The 18,096-nt window shown below is 45.4% G+C and overlaps 1 long non-coding RNA gene and 2 other non-coding genes across 4 annotated transcripts; 1 reads left to right on the top strand and 2 right to left on the bottom strand.

The window, feature by feature from the left end:
* Window positions 1–10,072: 10,072 nt before the first annotated feature.
* Window positions 10,073–10,144, bottom strand: TRNAC-GCA. Its single transcript has one exon. It is a non-coding gene; the product is annotated as a tRNA-Cys (tRNA).
* Window positions 10,145–12,193: 2,049 nt separating this feature from the next.
* On the top strand, window positions 12,194–17,222 carry LOC100584289. 2 transcript variants are annotated; one of them, XR_004033019.1, is made up of 4 exons: window positions 12,194–12,231; window positions 12,545–12,716; window positions 13,425–13,503; window positions 15,003–17,222. It is a non-coding gene; the product is annotated as an uncharacterized LOC100584289 (long non-coding RNA). The 2 variants fall into 2 exon arrangements; XR_004033020.1 differs by having other exon boundaries at window positions 12,545–12,797.
* Window positions 17,223–17,775: 553 nt separating this feature from the next.
* On the bottom strand, window positions 17,776–17,847 carry TRNAC-ACA. Its single transcript has one exon. It is a non-coding gene; the product is annotated as a tRNA-Cys (tRNA).
* Window positions 17,848–18,096: the final 249 nt, after the last annotated feature.

Here is an 18,096-nt window from a genome sequence, read left to right as displayed (position 1 = left end):
ACATAACTGATGAAGGGTTTATTCCCAAAATATATAGAGTATTGCAGAAGACAATTAAAAAATGGACAACTTAGTAGAAAAATGAAGAAGAGACTTGAGCAGTCACTTCACAGAAGAGGACATCCACGCGACCAATAAGCCTGTGAAAAGATACTCAAACCTCATGAGTCTAGAAAGGTGCAAATTAGGCCGGGCGTGGTGGCTCACACCTGTAATCCCAGCACTTGGGGAGGCCGAGGCAGCCAGACACCTGAGGTCAGAAGTTCCAGGCCAGCCTGACCAACATGGAGAAACCCCATCTCTATTAAAAATACAAAATTAGCCAGGCCTGGTGGCGCATGCCTGTAATCCCAGCCACTCAGGAGGCTGAGGTAGGAGCATTGCTTGAACCCGGGAAGCGGAGGTTGCGGTGAGCCGAGATCGTGCCACTGTGCTCCAGCCTGGGCAACAAGAGCGAAACTCCATCTCCAAACGAAAAGAAAAGAAAGGTGCAAGTTAAACCACAGTGAACTATCGCTAGAATTGTTGCTAGGCTGGTTAAAGTGAAAGAGACCGATGTTACTCAGTGATGGTATGTGGAGCCATAGTAACTCTCATCCCCTGCTGGGGGTAGTGTCATTTGCCGGAACCACTTTAGAAAACCGTCCGACCTTACTGGCTAAAGCCAAAAATAGAAACACCCACTTCCTCAACAATTGTATTCCTAGATACGGAGATTAGAGAGTGTCTATGTACATGCAAGATTCTTGTTCGTAGCGGCATTCCTTTCAGTCTTCTATATCTTGATTTAGGAGGTGGGTACATTTGTGTGTGTGTGTGTGTGTGTGTGTGTGTACACAAATTAATTGAGCTGTACGTTAAAGATTTCTATACCTTATTGTAAGTTATATTTCAGTTAAGAGTAAATAAAAAGGAAGATGTTGATAGTTGTTTCATTTCTGGAATGTCTTAGTGGATTCATTTAAAAAAATATATTTGGTGATTTTTTTAGAGTCTTTTGCTCCTCGATTCAGTTTCCATTTCCCTTTTATTTAAGAACATTTTTGTCTTTCAGTTTTCAATTTAAAGCTTTCACGACCCCACCATTAAATAATATTTCTTTTTCTGTTTCAGGTAGACAGGTAGTAGCGTATCAAGGAGGTAGAATGTTTGTCCTCGCTTCCAAGAATTTTTTCTTTAAATCACGAAGCTGTGTTGGATTTGATTGGATGTTTTTCTTCATCTATTTGAATGACGTGATTTTTCTCCTTTAATCCGTTGTCTTAGTTTAGATTTCTTTAGAAAGAGACTCTGAAACTAAAATGTAAGAGCAAGTAGTTTATTTGGAAGATAAGTTCAGGAAACACCAGTAGGGAGTGGGAAGTCAGTCAGAGAAAGCAAAGAAGCCAATAAAAGGTGGTGTCAGTCTAAATAACAGGCAGAGAGAAGCTCTCTGAAAAGTAATGTAACTTATTTAGAGAATGAGCATTGGCAATGGGAATACAGGTGTCACAGTAAACTATGTTTGAGGAAGTTGTGGTAAGGGAAAGGTTCGTGTTTTCTTTGTTTATTTGTTTGTTTGTTTGTTTGTTTTATTTTGCTTGGGGGACGGAGTTTTGCTCTTGTTGCCCTGGCTGGCGTGCAATGGCAAGATCTCGGCTTACTGCAACCTCCGCCTCCCGGGTTCAAGCGATTCTCCTGCCTCAAGAAGCAGGGTAAAAGACACTAGTGGAAAACGCTGAGTGTCTGCCTCACCACACCCCTTGAGAGCCGCAGTGAGTGGAGTTTGTGAACGTTCGTAGAGGCAGCAGGATGGAAATCTCGGGAGGCCTTAGCATTGGAAGCACATTGCCATGGTGTTTGACATTCCTGAGGACAGAGGAGAGGGCGGTGAGGAAAATAAGATTGTTAGCCTGGTTCTAAAAGTGTCCACGATTTGTGGAGTCCGTATATCAGAGAAGGCATGAATGTTGAGAGGAGAGAGTGGTGAAAGAAGATGGCTTTGAGAGAGAAGAAGCATGGAGAGATGGTGGAGGAGATGGGGTCTGGGGGCAACGTGGAGAATGAGGCTGAGAAGATGACCCCACCGTCTCCGTTCCAGAGGTTGAAGGGGAGGGATGGCTTCAGGGGAAAGCTGGCCTTCAGGTGTACAAGGTTGGATACAAAGGCAGACTTGCAGGGAAAGGCTAAGGAGGAAGGAGACTGTTTACAGAGTAGCTGGAAGGCTGGCGGGCTTGGCTGGAGGATCTGAAACAGTAATGGGGATACAGAAGGAGACTGCCCGGAGACACCGTTTCCACTAATAGAAGGCATTGGAGGGCAGGGACGGTAAAGGGGCAAGTACCCACGTTCTAGGCCAAAGCTCTAAGTGTTTGTGAAACTGGAACAGCAAAAGCTACTTCTTAAAAACCTTAAGATTTTGTGGGTATCTAGTGAGCGTATATATTTACGGGGTATATGAACTGTGTGAAACAGGCGTGCAATGGGAAATAGCTCATCACGGGGAATGGGGTGTCCATCCCCTCTAGCGTTTATCCTTTGAGTTACCGATGCCACTTTTTTGCGGGACAAGGGGGGTGTGGGTTTGGGGAGTCCTAAATAAAAAGTTCACATCTCTTGTTAACAAAAGGAATCTAATGAATAGGAAATTAGGCAGCACATCATTGAAAATTAAAGCAGCTCTGTTTTTCAGGCCACTACATCTTGTACTAATAAGGAGAGTCACAGGATGCAGCATATTTTCAACTCAGAGGAGTAGAGCAAAGCGCCATTTGCTAAATGATCAAATTAGACAGAGCCTCAAGTGACACTACACTTGACCAGGCTCTGTCTTCAATGCCTGCTTCTCTGTTGTGTTTTCCTGCCATTCAATGTAAAGATAGTAAGACTTTCTTGCTTTCAGATAGTCTTATTACAGGAACGTGTTTTTAACCTATCTAAAATATAAACTTCTGTTGTGTACATAAATCTGAATTATTAAATGTATTTTAGGTACTTTTTATAAAGGTTCATAAAACATGATTAGTATAAGGGATACTAAAAATCATGAATTGTGCTTCTGAATTCTATACTGTGTAGCCGAACCTCCACGAATTTTAAGATTTGTGTCAGAAAAGCTGTTTGTTCTCTAAAGCATAGAACGCCATGACATCCTCTAGTTTTTGAGATGGTTGATGTGATTCAGTGATCCCTTCTGCGGAAGTTCGCCTTTAAAGCTTAGCTGTGACGTAAAATTGCCGTTGATAATTGGAACATCTGAACACAACGTAGAACTTTACTTATGCTTTCACATGTTGACATTTCATCCTCTGCAAATGGTCTTGGCCTTCTAAGGGCTTACTCATGGAGCAATAGATCATGGTGGTTCGTCTTGGAAATAGAAGACCAGTACTACCCCATCCCAGGCAGAATGACTGGATCCAGAAGGGGTACAATTAAGACAGCTAAGAAATGCCGAAAGAGCCTTTGTTCCTGGAAGATGCTGTTCTGGTCTAGTTTTAAGTGCTGTCCACATAAGTGTGAAATGAAAATCAATCTTAGGGCCCCGAAATCACTAAGCTAAAGGCAAAAGTGAAGCTGGGAACTGCTTAGGGCAAACCTGATTTTATTCCAAGTCACCCCTCTGCTTACGAGATAAATCTGTATCAGATTGCCTCTTTTAGAGAGACTCATTAGAAACGCAAAGGAGTGCAACCTTCTGTGTCTACCTATGACCTGGAAACCCCCTCCCAGCTTCCAGTTGTCCCACCTTCGCCTGGCATTGTCCCACCTTTCCAGATGGAACGAGTGTGCATCTTACACATATTGATCGATAGCTCATGTGTCCCTAAAACGTATAAAACCAAGCTGTGCCCCTACCACCTTGGGCACAGGTCGTCCGTCAGGACTCGCCTGAGGCGGTATCACAGACGCGCATCCGCGGCCTTGGCAAAATTCACTTTCCTAATTAACTGAGACCTTTCTCTAGATATTCTGGGTTCAAATAAGGATGAATAAGAAGAGGCAGAGTGGGAACAATGCAGTCTTGGGCTAAGGAGTCTTCTTGGAAGCTCTGCCGAAGCGGGGTCTTGCCCTTAGCTGCAGTCTAGAGCCCCCTGGGAAGCTCTCACCAGCCTGGGCCCCACTCTAGATGTTCCGATTTAATTGGTCTGGGGTGGGGCCCGGGAAATGGCACTTTTACGGACTCTTCAGGTGATTCTAGTTTATACCTGGGGTTAAGAACCACCACATTCTAGCCTCACCATTGCTGGTTTCAGGAAAAAACAAAACAAACAAACAAAAAAGAAACATTTACCCTAGTGTCTAAGTGTCTAATAAGGAAGAAGTTAAAATGTGGGCACCTATGTAAAAATGTCAAAATTGAAAATGCGGAGGGGGTATCTGGAATCGAACTGGGGGCCTCTTGGTCTGCAGTCGGATGCTCTAACCCTGAGCTATACCCCTCCTACTGCTGTGGGGGTCAATTAATGTCTTTGACTTGTGCAGTCACACCCAGATGACCAGTCACCTATGCGTTGCCACTTCACAATGGAAGCTCCTAGGAGCTGCCAGGTCTACCTCAGTGGAAACTCATTGACCTTGTGCATAACAAGAGGCAGTCCCCGCTCCTCAAATACCCCCGTGCCTGTGTCTTCCCTGCCTTGAGTCCTTGGTTGCGGGCAGCAGCCTGGAAAAGCACTGCCAGTGGCCGCTAGAATGGCCTTGAGAGTCAACCTCCAGTACCTGTTATGGTGGGCACGTACAAGAGAAACTTTGTGTGACTGAGGTGTCTGTTCTAAAACACTTAATGACAGAGTTGGGCCTGGCTCTCCTGGTCCAGTGTTCCAACACAACTACAATCTAGGACAGAAGGTGATTCTTCCAACTTTCACTTCTTCAATTAATATTAATGGAGAATGATAGAGAAGGAGCGACTCCAAGAAATAGAGGGCGGTAGCTGAGTAGATTTTGGAATCCCCAAAAGCCTTAAGAGGGCCAACATTAACATAGTTTCAAGAACCAAAATATGTTGCTAGACAACAACCCCACTTCACTCATTTTTGTCTTCAAGGGACAGGGTGTTTTCCTGTCATCCAGGCTGGAGTGCAGTGAAACAATTATAGCTCACTTCAGCCTCCCAAGTAGGTGGGACCACAGACAGGTGTGTACCATCATACCCAGCTAATATATTTTATTTTTTTGTGTAGAGGTGAAGTCTCACTATGTTGCCCAGGCTGGTCTTAAACTCCTGGCCTCAAGCGATCCTCCTGCCTTGGCCTCCCAAAGTGCTGGGGTGAGAGACATGAGCCACTGTGTCCAGCCTCCCACGTGACCTTCCTGATGGCAGGCAGAACCCTGTCGTTTCTAGAAGGAAGACTTGGAGGAACACTTGGGTTAACTCCTTTTCACCTCCTCAGCTGTGCCAAGGCCCCGCCTCTGCTCTTGTCATAGGAGCTGGTAAACTGTCTCTTCTTCAAACTGCCTTTCTTTCCTACTGGAATTTTGTCCTTTACCCACAGGCCTTTGCCTTGTAGCCCTGGGCACCTTCTCAGAAGGCAGCCAGCAGCCAGCCACTCCTCTCTGCTCCTGGCCCGACAGCCTCGGGAAACACTGACTTCCGCAGTGGTTTCTATGATAACGTTAAAATCCTCTGGGTTTCCCTTTTCGGCAGTAGGGTGGACTGCCAAGGAAGATGCGGAGGATTGATGAGCCTGCAAGAGCACAGAACTCCCCCACTGGCAGGGCCTGGGCAGCAGCCTGGCAGGCGGATCACCTGAAGTCAGGAGTTTGAGACCGGCCTGAGCAACATGGAGAAACCCCGTCGCTACTAAAAATACAAAATTAGCCGGGCCTGGTGACTCTTGCCTGTAATCCCAGCTACTCGGGAGGCTGAGGCAGGAGAATTGCTCAAACCCGCGAGGCGGAGGTTGCCGTGAGCCAAGGTCGCGCCATCGCACTCCAGCCTGGGCAACAAGAGCGAAGTCCAGGAAGTCGCAGAAGACCCTGGACATCGCTGGATTCTGGAGGCCCAGATGTCGGTAGTACAATGCTGAATGGGCATTTCCAAGAAGAAGTCTTAGGCCCCACCCATGGTGAGGAATCAGGAAAGAGACAGTCTTGCACAAAGGCAGGATACGAGAAGGGCTAAGCAGTGGCCCGGCGCAGTGGCTCACTCCTGTAATCCCAGCACTTTGGGTGGCTGAGGTGGGCAGATCACCAGGTCAGGAGTTGGAGACCAACCTGGCCAATGTGGTGAAACCCCGTCTCTACTAAAAGTACAAAAATTAGCCGGGTGTGGTGGCGGGCACCTGTAATCTCAGCTACTCGGGAGTCTGAGGCAGGAGAATCGCTTAAAGTGGGAAGGCGGAGGTTGCAGTGAGTCGAGATCGTGCTGCTGTACTCCAGCCTGGGCAACAGATGGAGATTCTGTCTCAAAAAAAAGAAAAAAAGAGCGTGTATTTCATGGATTGTTGTGTAGATCGAATGAGTTAATCTGCATAAAGCACTTAAAACAGGACTGGCACGTAGTAAGTTCTATATACCGTTTGCTGAACAGATGAAAAGCTCACAGAGAAATCAGCTAACATTCATGAGAGCCAATAAACACAAGTAAGAGAATAAAAACCCACATGGCAGGAGAAGGTATTTATTGCACATAACTGATGAAGAGTTTATTCTCAAAATATATAGAGTATTGCAGAAGACAATTAAAAAATGGACAACTTAGTAGAAAAATGAAGAAGAGACTTGAGCAGTCACTTCACAGAAGAGGACATCCACGCGACCAATAAGCCTGTGAAAAGCTGCTCAAACCTCATGAGTCTAGAAAGGTGCAAATTAGGCCGGGCGTGGTGGCTCACACCTGTAATCCCAGCACTTGGGGAGGCCGAGGCAGCCAGACACCTGAGGTCAGAAGTTCCAGGCCAGCCTGACCAACATGGAGAAACCCCATCTCTATTAAAAATACAAAATTAGCCAGGCCTGGTGGCGCATGCCTGTAATCCCAGCCACTCAGGAGGCTGAGGTAGGAGCATTGCTTGAACCCGGGAAGCGGAGGTTGCGGTGAGCCGAGATCGTGCCACTGTGCTCCAGCCTGGGCAACAAGAGCGAAACTCCATCTCCAAACGAAAAGAAAAGAAAGGTGCAAGTTAAACCACAGTGAACTATCGCTAGAATTGTTGCTAGGCTGGTTAAAGTGAAAGAGACCGATGTTACTCAGTGATGGTATGTGGAGCCATAGTAACTCTCATCCCCTGCTGGTGGTAGTGTCATTTGCCGGAACCACTTTAGAAAACCGTCCAACCTTACTGGCTAAAGCCAAAAATAGAAACACCCACTTCCTCAACAATTGTATTCCTAGATACGGAGATTAGAGAGTGTCTATGTACATGCAAGATTCTTGTTCGTAGCGGCATTCCTTTCAGTCTTCTATATCTTGATTTAGGAGGTGGGTACATTTGTGTGTGTGTGTGTGTGTGTGTGTGTACACAAATTAATTGAGCTGTACGTTAAAGATTTCTATACCTTATTGTAAGTTATATTTCAGTTAAGAGTAAATAAAAAGGAAGATGTTGATAGTTGTTTTCATTTTTAGAATGTCTTAGTGGATTCATTTAAAAAAATATATTTGGTGATTTTTTTAGAGTCTTTTGCTCCTCGATTCAGTTTCCATTTCCCTTTTATTTAAGAACATTTTTGTCTTTCAGTTTTCAATTTAAAGCTTTCACGACCCCACCATTAAATAATATTTCTTTTTCTATTTCAGGTAGACAGGTAGTAGCGTATCAAGGAGGTAGAATGTTTGTCCTCGCTTCCAAGAATTTTTTTTTAAATCACGAAGCTGTGTTGGATTTGATTGGATGTTTTTCTTTATCTATTTGAATGACGTGATTTTTCTCCTTTAATCCGTTGTCTTAGTTTAGATTTCTTTAGAAAGAGACTCTGAAACTAAAATGTAAGAGCAAGTAGTTTATTTGGAAGATAAGTTCAGGAAACACCAGTAGGGAGTGGGAAGTCAGTCAGAGAAAGCAAAGAAGCCAGTAAAAGGTGGTGTCAGTCTAAATAACAGGCAGAGAGAAGCTCTCTGAAAAGTAATGTAACTTATTTAGAGAATGAGCATTGGCAATGGGAATACAGGTGTCACAGTAAACTATGTTTGAGGAAGTTGTGGTAAGGGAAAGGTTCGTGTTTTCTTTGTTTATTTGTTTGTTTGTTTGTTTGTTTTATTTTGCTTGGGGGACGGAGTTTTGCTCTTGTTGCCCTGGCTGGCGTGCAATGGCAAGATCTCGGCTTACTGCAACCTCCGCCTCCCGGGTTCAAGCGATTCTCCTGCCTCAAGAAGCAGGGTAAAAGACACTAGTGGAAAACGCTGAGTGTCAGCCTCACCACACCCCTTGAGAGCCGCAGTGAGTGGAGTTTGTGAACGTTCGTAGAGGCAGCAGGATGGAAATCTCGGGAGGCCTTAGCATTGGAAGCACATTGCCATGGTGTTTGACATTCCTGAGGACAGGAGGAGAGGGCGGTGAGGAAAATAAGATTGTTAGCCTGGTTCTAAAAGTGTCCACGATTTGTGGAGTCCAGTATATCAGAGAAGGCATGAATGTTGAGAGGAGAGAGTAGTGAAAGAAGATGGCTTTGAGAGAGAAGAAGCATGGAGAGATGGTGGAGGAGCTGGGGTCTGGGTCAACGTGGAGAAAGAGACTGAGAAGGTGACCTCACCCTCTGTGTGGCCGATGCCAGTCTAAGTTGTATGTGGATAAAGTTAGCTGCCAACATTGAACATAAAGAATGGAGAACCTGGATCTGAACGAGGGACCTCTTGCTCTACAGTCAAATGCTGTAGCCCTGAGCCTTACCCCCATGGTACACTGAGGTTACCTAGTTAATACCTTTCAGCAGTGTGGGAATACTCAGCTTTGTAAAATTAAATGATGGCTTCCCTCCAGGACTGACTTTCTGGAAGCTGCCAGACCTGATTCACAGGTAGACACCTTCCCTCAGCTCTGCAGTTCACCAGGCCTATCAGTGGGTGGAGCCATGAACAGGAGAAAAGGCTGGAGGTTGTCTGCAGAACCCCGAGCCATTTCCCATTGTTTTTTCGGTTTAACCCAAGAGCTGGCCACTGGTCTTCAAAACAGTCCACAGACTCTAACCGAAGCTCCCAGCCCGGCATCCTTTTTCCTACAGTGAAGACAGAGTGGACAAATATGATAACTAATGATCAACTGCCTAGCATGATACTAGCACATAGTACGGCATAGTAAGCATTCAAAAAATAACACCAGTTCCTTTTCTTGTCTTTTGGCAAACTCCAAACCAGTATCTGTAATGTCTTCTAAATGACCTCCTTAGACAAAGGACCTGACCTGGTTCTTCATTGCAGCACACAGGACACCCTGTGGCCCACAGAACAAAGTTGGAATTCCAAATCATCTCATATGAACAGACTCTTGAGTCTAATCCCCCACCTCCAATCCTTGGGCCACAGTCACAGAGTGGGCTGTAGTTCACATGCAGCCGCAGAGCTGCAGGAGTTTGGTCGTAGGGGCAGCAATGCAGAGCCTCTGTCTCCCTTGTTAGAGTAGCTGAGCCAGGCTTTTGGCCTACAAGGTTGAAGCAAGGGTGTGAGTGAGCTCTCGCATGGGAGAAACCAATTCTCCAGGGGAAACATCTGCCCTCCATGGGAATGCTGTGTGCTGTGATGTGTCTCTCCAGGTCTGGCCATCACTCCAGTGCACCGAACTGCTGCTGTGGGAAGGAGCCAGGAGAGTGATAACTTGGGGTACCATTCCCTGTCTGTTTCTGGGGAGCCTGCTGTAGTACTACTCTCTGGTCTGCCCTGGAAAAACCCAGAAGCATACTGCATCACAGCTTGAGAAATTACATATATAGGGGGAGCAGGGAGCTAGATACCAAGAATATGAGGGATACCCATGGAACCGGCGCTGGAAGAGATGAGAAGAAGTTATCCAGCCAGGTTGCAGCTGGGTAGGCCTGAGCTGTAGCTTCCAGTTCCAGGGAAAATCATAGGTGGAACGGATGAAAAGAAAACTGGAATATGACCAACAGCTTCTGTGAAGAACATAACAGCTTGTATGAATAGAAAAAGTGCAGTAGGGGGCACCCAGATTTGAACTGGGGACCTCTTGATCTGCAGTCAAATGCTCTACCCCTGAGCTATACCCCCTGCTTGTTGTAAGTGTCCAATAAGCACCTTTCATGTTGGTAATCACACCCAGCAGTCCTACAGCACATTGAAAGTTCCTGCTTGCTTTTAGAGAGTAAGACCAGCAACTGATTTTACCACAAACTCACCCCAGAAAAGTCCATCCCCAATTCCCAAACCCTAGCCCCACTCACATGCCTGCACAACTCCCCGCTCTCCCTCAGTCCGTGGTGACAGGAGCAGCTGGGAGGAGTGTTTCCGTTTCCTGCTGGAACAGCCTTTAGGTCTACATGTTTGATGTCTTCTTGTTTACACTACAAAATAGCAGTTTGGAGACACAAATTGAGACACATGCAGTACTGACATATAACGATATCTCTCAGTCTGGGATCTTTGCATTAAATCCAGTTCATGAAACAGTTGGTGAAGTTGGGGAAGTTCCCAGGCCCTGACATGGATCAGAGAGTAGTCCTGGGAAGCATCATGGAGACAACATAGCATGAGGACCACAGAACTCCTCCAGGTTTTGGCCAGAAAACTCTGCTGCTAGTGTGGAAGCTCTACCCTGAACTACACCCCCATTCTCAGTGCAAGGCTATTTTAAACCTTACATATATTTTTGTTTTTATCTAAGTATCTTGTGCAACTATTTTTGAAAGTCAAATATTGCTTTTAAAGCTTATAATAAAAGAAACCTCAGTCCTTTGTATTTTCCTCTTGCCACCCAGAGGCAGCCACTCGCCACCCTTTTGGCTGTTTCTTCTAGTCTATTTGCCTCTATAATTTTAAGTAATAGAAATACGTCATAATATGGTATGACGTAATTAGACATGTCTAATTTAGACATCATTAGCTGACTTATTTTTGTAGGTGAGGATTATCACTCATGTGCCTTCTTTTCTGTTTTCCAGTATACCTACTATATATCAACTTCTTAGATAAAATGCTATATATTTACTTTCTGTTCAATTTTATCTTCCATGTTTTAATTATTATGATTAGCTAATAGTGTTTATGGCCAATGTACATAATCCTAAGCTGAACTAAGAGTTCTGATGGAACTTTTTTTTTCCCTCAAGTTGCTGATAGCCTCACAGTTTCAACTGCTTGGTTTTCTTGGAATATCTGTGATTTTCCACAACCTTTCATTGCTCCATGAAATGCCTGTCAAGTCAATTTACCACACTGTAAAAGCTGTTAGATAATTAACATTTTTCACTTCTTGTTTTCCAGTAGCTCTCCAGCTTCCTGCTCTGTTTGTTCTGGTTGCCCTGGAAAGCCTGCTGCTCAGCCCATGCCCCGGGACTTCCTCCACCCTCACCAGGACATTCTTTCCATCTCTGTGTCCTGTGTGCAAGTCCCTTTTTCCTGGATTCCGTGTCTTGAATGTTTCTTCATTTGCTTCCTCATTTTGGCAGAGGATGTCCTCCAGTTGTTTTCTGGGAATGGTGAGTAGAGGTGAATTTTTTAAGACCTTACGTGCCTCAAAATGTCCATAATTCCACCTACACACTTGATTAGCGGTCTGGACAGACACAGATTTCTAGTTTCAACTTATAATCCTTCATATTGTGAAGGATTGTTTCTGTTGTCTTCTGGTGTCTAGTATTGCTATAGAAAAGTCAAGTGCCATTGTGATCCTCTGTCTTTTGTATATCACCTGTTTCTTTCACTCTTTAAGTTTTGAAGATCTTCCCTTTTGTCCTGGTATTCTGTAATCACACTATGATGTACTTGATGAAGATAATTTTTTATTCATTTTGTTGGGCATTTGGAGAATATTTTCTAATGCATAGCCAAGTCCTTTCATTATGAGTAATGTTCTTGTATAATGTCCTTTCCATCATGTTCTCTTTCTGGAACTTTTATTAGTTTTTGTTTGTTTTGAGACAGTGTCTTGCTCACCATAACCTTGAACCTCTGACCTCAAGCAATCCTCCCACCTTAGCCTCCTGAATGGCTAGGCTTACTGACACACCCCACGATGACCAGCTGATTTTTTTTTTCTTTATAGAAACAAGGATCTCACCATGTTGTCCAGGCTGGTCTTCAACTCTTGGCCTCAAGTGATCCTCCTACCTGGACCTCCCAAAGTGCTGGGATTATAGGTGTGAGCCACAGCACCAAGCCTATTAGTTGGTTTTTACATATCTTGGTTTTAACCTCTAACTTTCTTATTTTTATCTCTCTTACTGTCTTTTCCTTTGTCTTTTTGTTTTATTTTACTTTCTGGGAAACAGCCTCAGCTTTATTTTTCAAACTTTCTATTTAATTTTTTATATCTTCTATAGTTTTTTCTTAATTTCTAAGTTATCTGTTCTATAATTGACCCTTTTATGTTTTTGTTTAACAGATGGAATATTTTCTCATATTTCTCTCAGAATATTAATTAGTTTCTTTGACGTTTTCCTCTCTTTCCAGCTAATACACAAGTGAACCAGTGACCTGCAGTTCTGCCCACACAGGGTTAATGACCAATCAGATTCTCTCTTTTCAAGATGGTTAACATAACAGACACCAAGAAAGGGAAGAGGAGCTGACAGCAGAGGGGGAAGCCGAAAAGATGCACAAAGAATGGCCATAAAAGATATGAGTATGTTGAGTGATTAATGATCGGAAACTACGAGTGATATGGTACAGGTGTTTGTAGAAGAACAGTAAAGCCATTGATCAGGTCAGCTATCAATGAACTCTTGCTAGAGAAAGAGTGGTCTAGGCCTGAGTCCTAAAGCTTTGTTAGTGATGTCAAAAGTCACAGTCCTTTTGAGGCTTCAAAGGCCTCAGTTGTCTGATTATTTCTGTATCTCCATGCAAAGCCCATGACTCCTGTTTTACTCTCACCCCTACCTGTGATGAGCCTGAGACACTCCATGCCTTGTAACCCAGTGGCAATATCATCAGGGTGGGGGCTGGCTGGCTGCTCAGGTGGGCCCCCCAAGCAGAGTCTCAGCATAAGTACCATGTTTAGGTCTAACCTTTCTGCAATGTTTGAATTTCACCCAAAGCCACAATTTCAAAAAATGAACATTATTTCACAACTCTAGATCTTCCCAATTATAGAACTGTTCACACTCCCTAATCAGGACCCCTTCCCACATCAGCACAGGCAGGGGGGTCTGCAGCAAGGCTGATGTTAGGATGGAGGTGGCCTGCAGCCCCAGAAGTGTTTGCTGCACTGGGCCAGAGCATCCTGTCCTCTGCCTGCCCAACAGCAGAGCCCCCTCTCCAGGGATTATTCAGGTCCTGCTGGGAGGAACAAACACCAAGTCACAGTACCTTTCCCCTTCATATATGTTTGTAGGCAACCCCAGCTTTCCAGACGGTCGCTTTTCCCAGTGGTCATATCTGGTCTGGAAGATTCCCCATCATCTCGAATAAAGGTAAGCACTTCCTAAGTCCCCTTCAGCAACACATGCACAAACTGCCTCTTAGAGCACATACCTTCTGCAGAGAGACACGCCCAGCGGGTGAGCTGATTTTTAAATTACAGTAGCTCCCTAGCTACCAGAAAAGCCCAAGTAAGATCTGAGGAAGTGGTTCTAGCTTCTCTATCCACCCGCCCTCCAAGGAGCTGAAGACTTCAGGCTGAGGAGGGCTGGCTGAAATGGCCAGAAGAGGGGACTGAAAGGGAAGCAAGGTGTCCTCTTAGCAGGGGAGCAGGCCTGCTAGTAAACCAAAGCCACTCTGGGTGTGAAGAAAGAGCTGCAGGCAACAAGTGTGGGGCTCAGCTCCCAGAGTCAGAGATACTGCTCAGCCAGCCCAGGTGCCAGTGCCAGGGTGCAGTAGCTGAGTGCAGACCAAGAGGCCTTGCTTCCAGTTCAAGCGCCCTTCATCTGGGCTTGCGTTTAGTCAGCAAAGATGGTTCTGCACTTCTCGTTGCTTTGACCCAGGAAGCCTGGTCCTGAATCTGTAAAGTCTGTAAGTAAAACTACAGTTGACTTTGAACAACACAGGTTTGAACTGTGGGTCCACTTAACAGACAGATTGTCTTGTGTCTTTGCTGCCCCCAAGACAGTAAGACCAACCCCTCCTCTTTTCTTCTTCAGCCTACTCTGTGAAGATGACAAAGATTAGGACCTCTATGATGATTCACTTCACTTCTACTTATTCTATAGGAAATAAATTTTCCCTTCCTTGTGATTTTTTTAATATTTTCTTTTCTCTAGCTTTATTGTAAGAATACAGTATATAACACATAGAACATAGAAAATATGTGTTCATTGACTGTTTATGTTATCAGAAAGGCTTCCAGTCAACAGTAGGCTATTTGTAGTTACATTTCAGGGGAGTCAAAAGTTATATCCGCATTTCTGACTGCAAGTTGGTGGGCAGAGGTCGTAGGGGAAAAAGAAGTCTGGAGAGCTGAAAAAGGACGAAGGGTAGCTCTGAGCTGCATTCCATGGAACCAAATTCTGTGTGGTGACTACAAAGCCCTTCCATCTTTAGCATCCTGTTCCCCTGCTACTCCCTGCCCCACCTTCCCTGCTCCACTTCCCAGGCTCCCCGTCCTCAGGCACTCCAGGGCCCGCACTTGATGCTGGCCTCTGCTGAGGCTCCTTCTGCCTGCACGGCTCCTGCCTGTAGCTCTGCAAGAGCAAGGCCCGGCTTCCTACATGAGGCTCCGACTTCCGCACTCTTCAAAACTTGAAAAGAAATTGACTTGCACCTTAGAAAGTGGCAGTGTTTGTCTCTTAGGCTAATATGTTATGGGAGTAAGCAGATTGCAGCTACAATTATGTTATTATGGACTATTATACTCTTGTTCAGGGAGAAAAAATCTGCTAGGGATTAAGCAGAATTGGGTTCAGATCTTTGCTTTTTTTTTCTTTGTTTAAAAATTAATTATTATTTTTTGTTTGTTTCAAATCTTTGCTTTTAGCTGTTGTTGCTTTTAACTCCATGGAGGACTGAATGGAGTGAGACCAGCAGGGCATGCTGGGCAAGAGAGGTCTCCCGAGTTCCAAATAAGAATTTCAGGTAGTATAAAACGAGGCAGCAAACCCACACGTGGAAGTCTGATACCGCTTGAAGAAGGGAATTGAATAGATGTCTCCCAATTGGTAAGGATGTGGTTTTATTGACTTGAAAAAAGAAAGCCCGCAAGCAACAACAGATCATCTGCGGGATACTGCCACAAGGAATAATTGAGCACTCACTCAGACACAGGGGAAACCACTGCCTCTTTCAGTCTTTCTCCCAGATTCCAACAGTCAGTGTTAAAGCATTTCACCTTGTTCACCTCCCTGAGAAGACGTTGCAGCTCACTCACCCCAGTGGGCACTGGGAGCCTCTGCTCAGGTGGGAAACAGATGCCCCCCACATGCACATCTGGTGTTTATGAAGCAGATACTGGGGCTTCATAAACACACAAGGGGCAGGGAAGTATCCCCAGGGCACAGTGTGGGGCCTCCTGACTGAAAGTAGCTTGCAAACCCCTGCCTATAACAGCCACTTCCTGGCAGTCATTGTGCCACTTATGAGCGCTCCTCACTGCTCTTCCTTTAGTTCCTTCACTCTGTATAGACCCTGCCAGAGCAGCTCAGGGTGGAGCAGCTGCAGCCATGGGACCTGCTCCAGGCAAGGCCCTATGCTACACAGTCCCTGGGGGTGAGGATTCCAGAGGAGTCAATTCCCTACCCACCCTTCCAGGGGATGGCCCTGGGTGGTGGAGATGAGTGTTCCCACAGCGAAAGTGAAAGTTGCAAGGCTGTTACGGAAACACCAGGGGTTCCATCTAGGTCTTGCTGCTCATCTCACAGAAAGCCAGTCACTGAGACGAGTATTGTCAGGGAAGAAGGCTTTATCCAGGCGCTACAGACAGGGTGAACAGGAGATCAGTCTCAAATTCATTGTCATCGACTGACTAAAATTAGGGGTTTATATAACGGAAGAAATGTAACTACATGTGGGAAAACAGGGATTAAGGAGGGGCAAGGAAGAGGAGTTGGTCAACAGGCAGCAGGTGGTCACCTGGGCAGTCATGATGGGTAAGGGGTCTGGCTTCTCGCTTTCCAGATGTGGGGATCTGGTAAATTTCAGTTTCTTGATACTGCCTGGGAGGATTGCTGGCTGGTTTCCTGAGAAAGGAATTCAGATAACACAAATGTAAATTTCTCCTTGGTTTTCAAAATTGAGAGGGTCAATTTCTAGCTTTATTCAAGAGAAACCATAAACATCAGTTCTATGGGACAATTGGGCCCATTTCAAGGCTCTGAGGATAAGGGTTAATGAGGGGACAGAGTCACCTGGAGACGTTCACTGGGGCCTACCAGAAACTAGAGAGGCTTCCTGGCAAAGCTGTATGCCATCTATTCTCTCTTCTCTCCTTGCAGGAAGATTCCAGTATAGTAGACCCCAGAGGTGAAAAGGCTTTTGTTCAATAAGTAGAAAACTGAAGGGGGGTGGGAGGCACATGGATTTGAACCAGAGACCGCTTGGCCTGCAGGCAAATGCTGTAACTTTAGTTGCACCCCTCACTTGTTACAACTGTTTCTGAGAAGCACTTGTGCAGCCCCATCAGCACCTGGATTTCTTCTTGGTGAGTCCATGGGAACAGCCCCACTGCAAACAACCCATTCCTGCTCTCCTCTTTTCTCTAAACCCCAACCTCCTCCCACCTGGCAGTCCACAGGCCTACAGCTTCTCCTCAGTGGGAAAGACATCAGCTTGAGAAACCACTTGGAAAGCCAACGTTATCCTATAAAAGCTTTTTAAATGACCCAGCAGGACAAGTCCCCGGATGGCCTTGGCCAACCCAGTGCCTCCCTCTTTTCTTGGTTGTAGTTCTCAGAATAACTAGAGAATGTACTGGGAGTGTTGTCCTGAGATAAGGAGGAACAGTCCTAAACCCGGACTCTGTTCCCATCACACCTAGAACAGGATGTCCTGCAGCGCTTTAGCCCAATGATCCAAATTGCCCTTGGGGTATAAAACTGAGAGCAGAGGGCGTTTAGGGTCCCTCAGCTGCAGTGTGAAGTGGGACACACAGGTGAGACTCCATCTGCCCTGGGCAGCTTCCTGAGCCTTAGGGGAGCAGCTCACCCTAAATCCCAGGCTTCTGTTGTCCCTTGCCTGCCTGTAAGGAATAAAGTTGCTTTGCCTAACTTGCTGTGTGAGTGTTCTGCGTCACTGGACTCGAGCAAGTGGTACAAACTGCAGATTAATAACTGGTACGTGGTGAATCTGCTTCATAAGTGTTTGCTGAATTTTGCAGCCCAGGAGATCATCTGGTGTTTCTGTGATGTGGGAGGATGAAATGAAAGAAAAATGAAACTTCTCACACCTAACAAATCAGAATCTCGAGGTGGGACCCAGGGCATCTGTATACTTGACCACCCTCCCAGGTCATTCTGGTTCTCAGACATGTTTGGCAACTTTGATTTTAGTCTATACTTGCATGTTATATGCCTGAAAGAAAAAACAAAGACTAATTAAAGGCCTGCCTGAGTTCACACCTTAATAACAAGATCATAGCTAGAACCACATTCCTGGTTTTGGGACTTTCCATTGCCCCAGCTCAAAAGATGACTAGATTCCTTTCCATCTCTTCTCCCTCCACTTCCCTCCCAGGAACCTCCCCTCAACCTGCCATAGGCCCTGGGACAACCTGAAGGTACCAATTGTTATGTGGTACTAAAAAGGAGACTCTTTCCAGGGGACACCTGGATTTGAACCAGGGACCTCTTGATCTGTAGTCAAGTGCTCTACCCCTGAGCTATACCCCCTCGGCTTCTAGGAGTCTCTACTAAATACCTTTTCACGTGTGTTGCAATACTCACATCTATGCACTGAAATTTACATTGACTCTTAGAAAGTTTTAGAGATTTGGACATTTTGCCTCACAGCAAATTAGCCCTTTTGGCCCTCTTCTTCCTTATTAATCCCTCCCTACTTGGTCCCCTAGAAGCCTCCTCAGCTCACTTCCATCTTGTCTTCGGACCACTTTGAAGACACCTGCTTGAAGAATCATTGCC

Source organism: Nomascus leucogenys, chromosome 13 (genome assembly GCF_006542625.1).
Source record: "Nomascus leucogenys isolate Asia chromosome 13, Asia_NLE_v1, whole genome shotgun sequence".
Classification (NCBI taxonomy): domain Eukaryota; kingdom Metazoa; phylum Chordata; class Mammalia; order Primates; family Hylobatidae; genus Nomascus; species Nomascus leucogenys.
The sequence above is the reverse complement of the archived record's forward strand: the minus strand, read 5'-3'. Positions and strand labels throughout refer to the sequence as shown.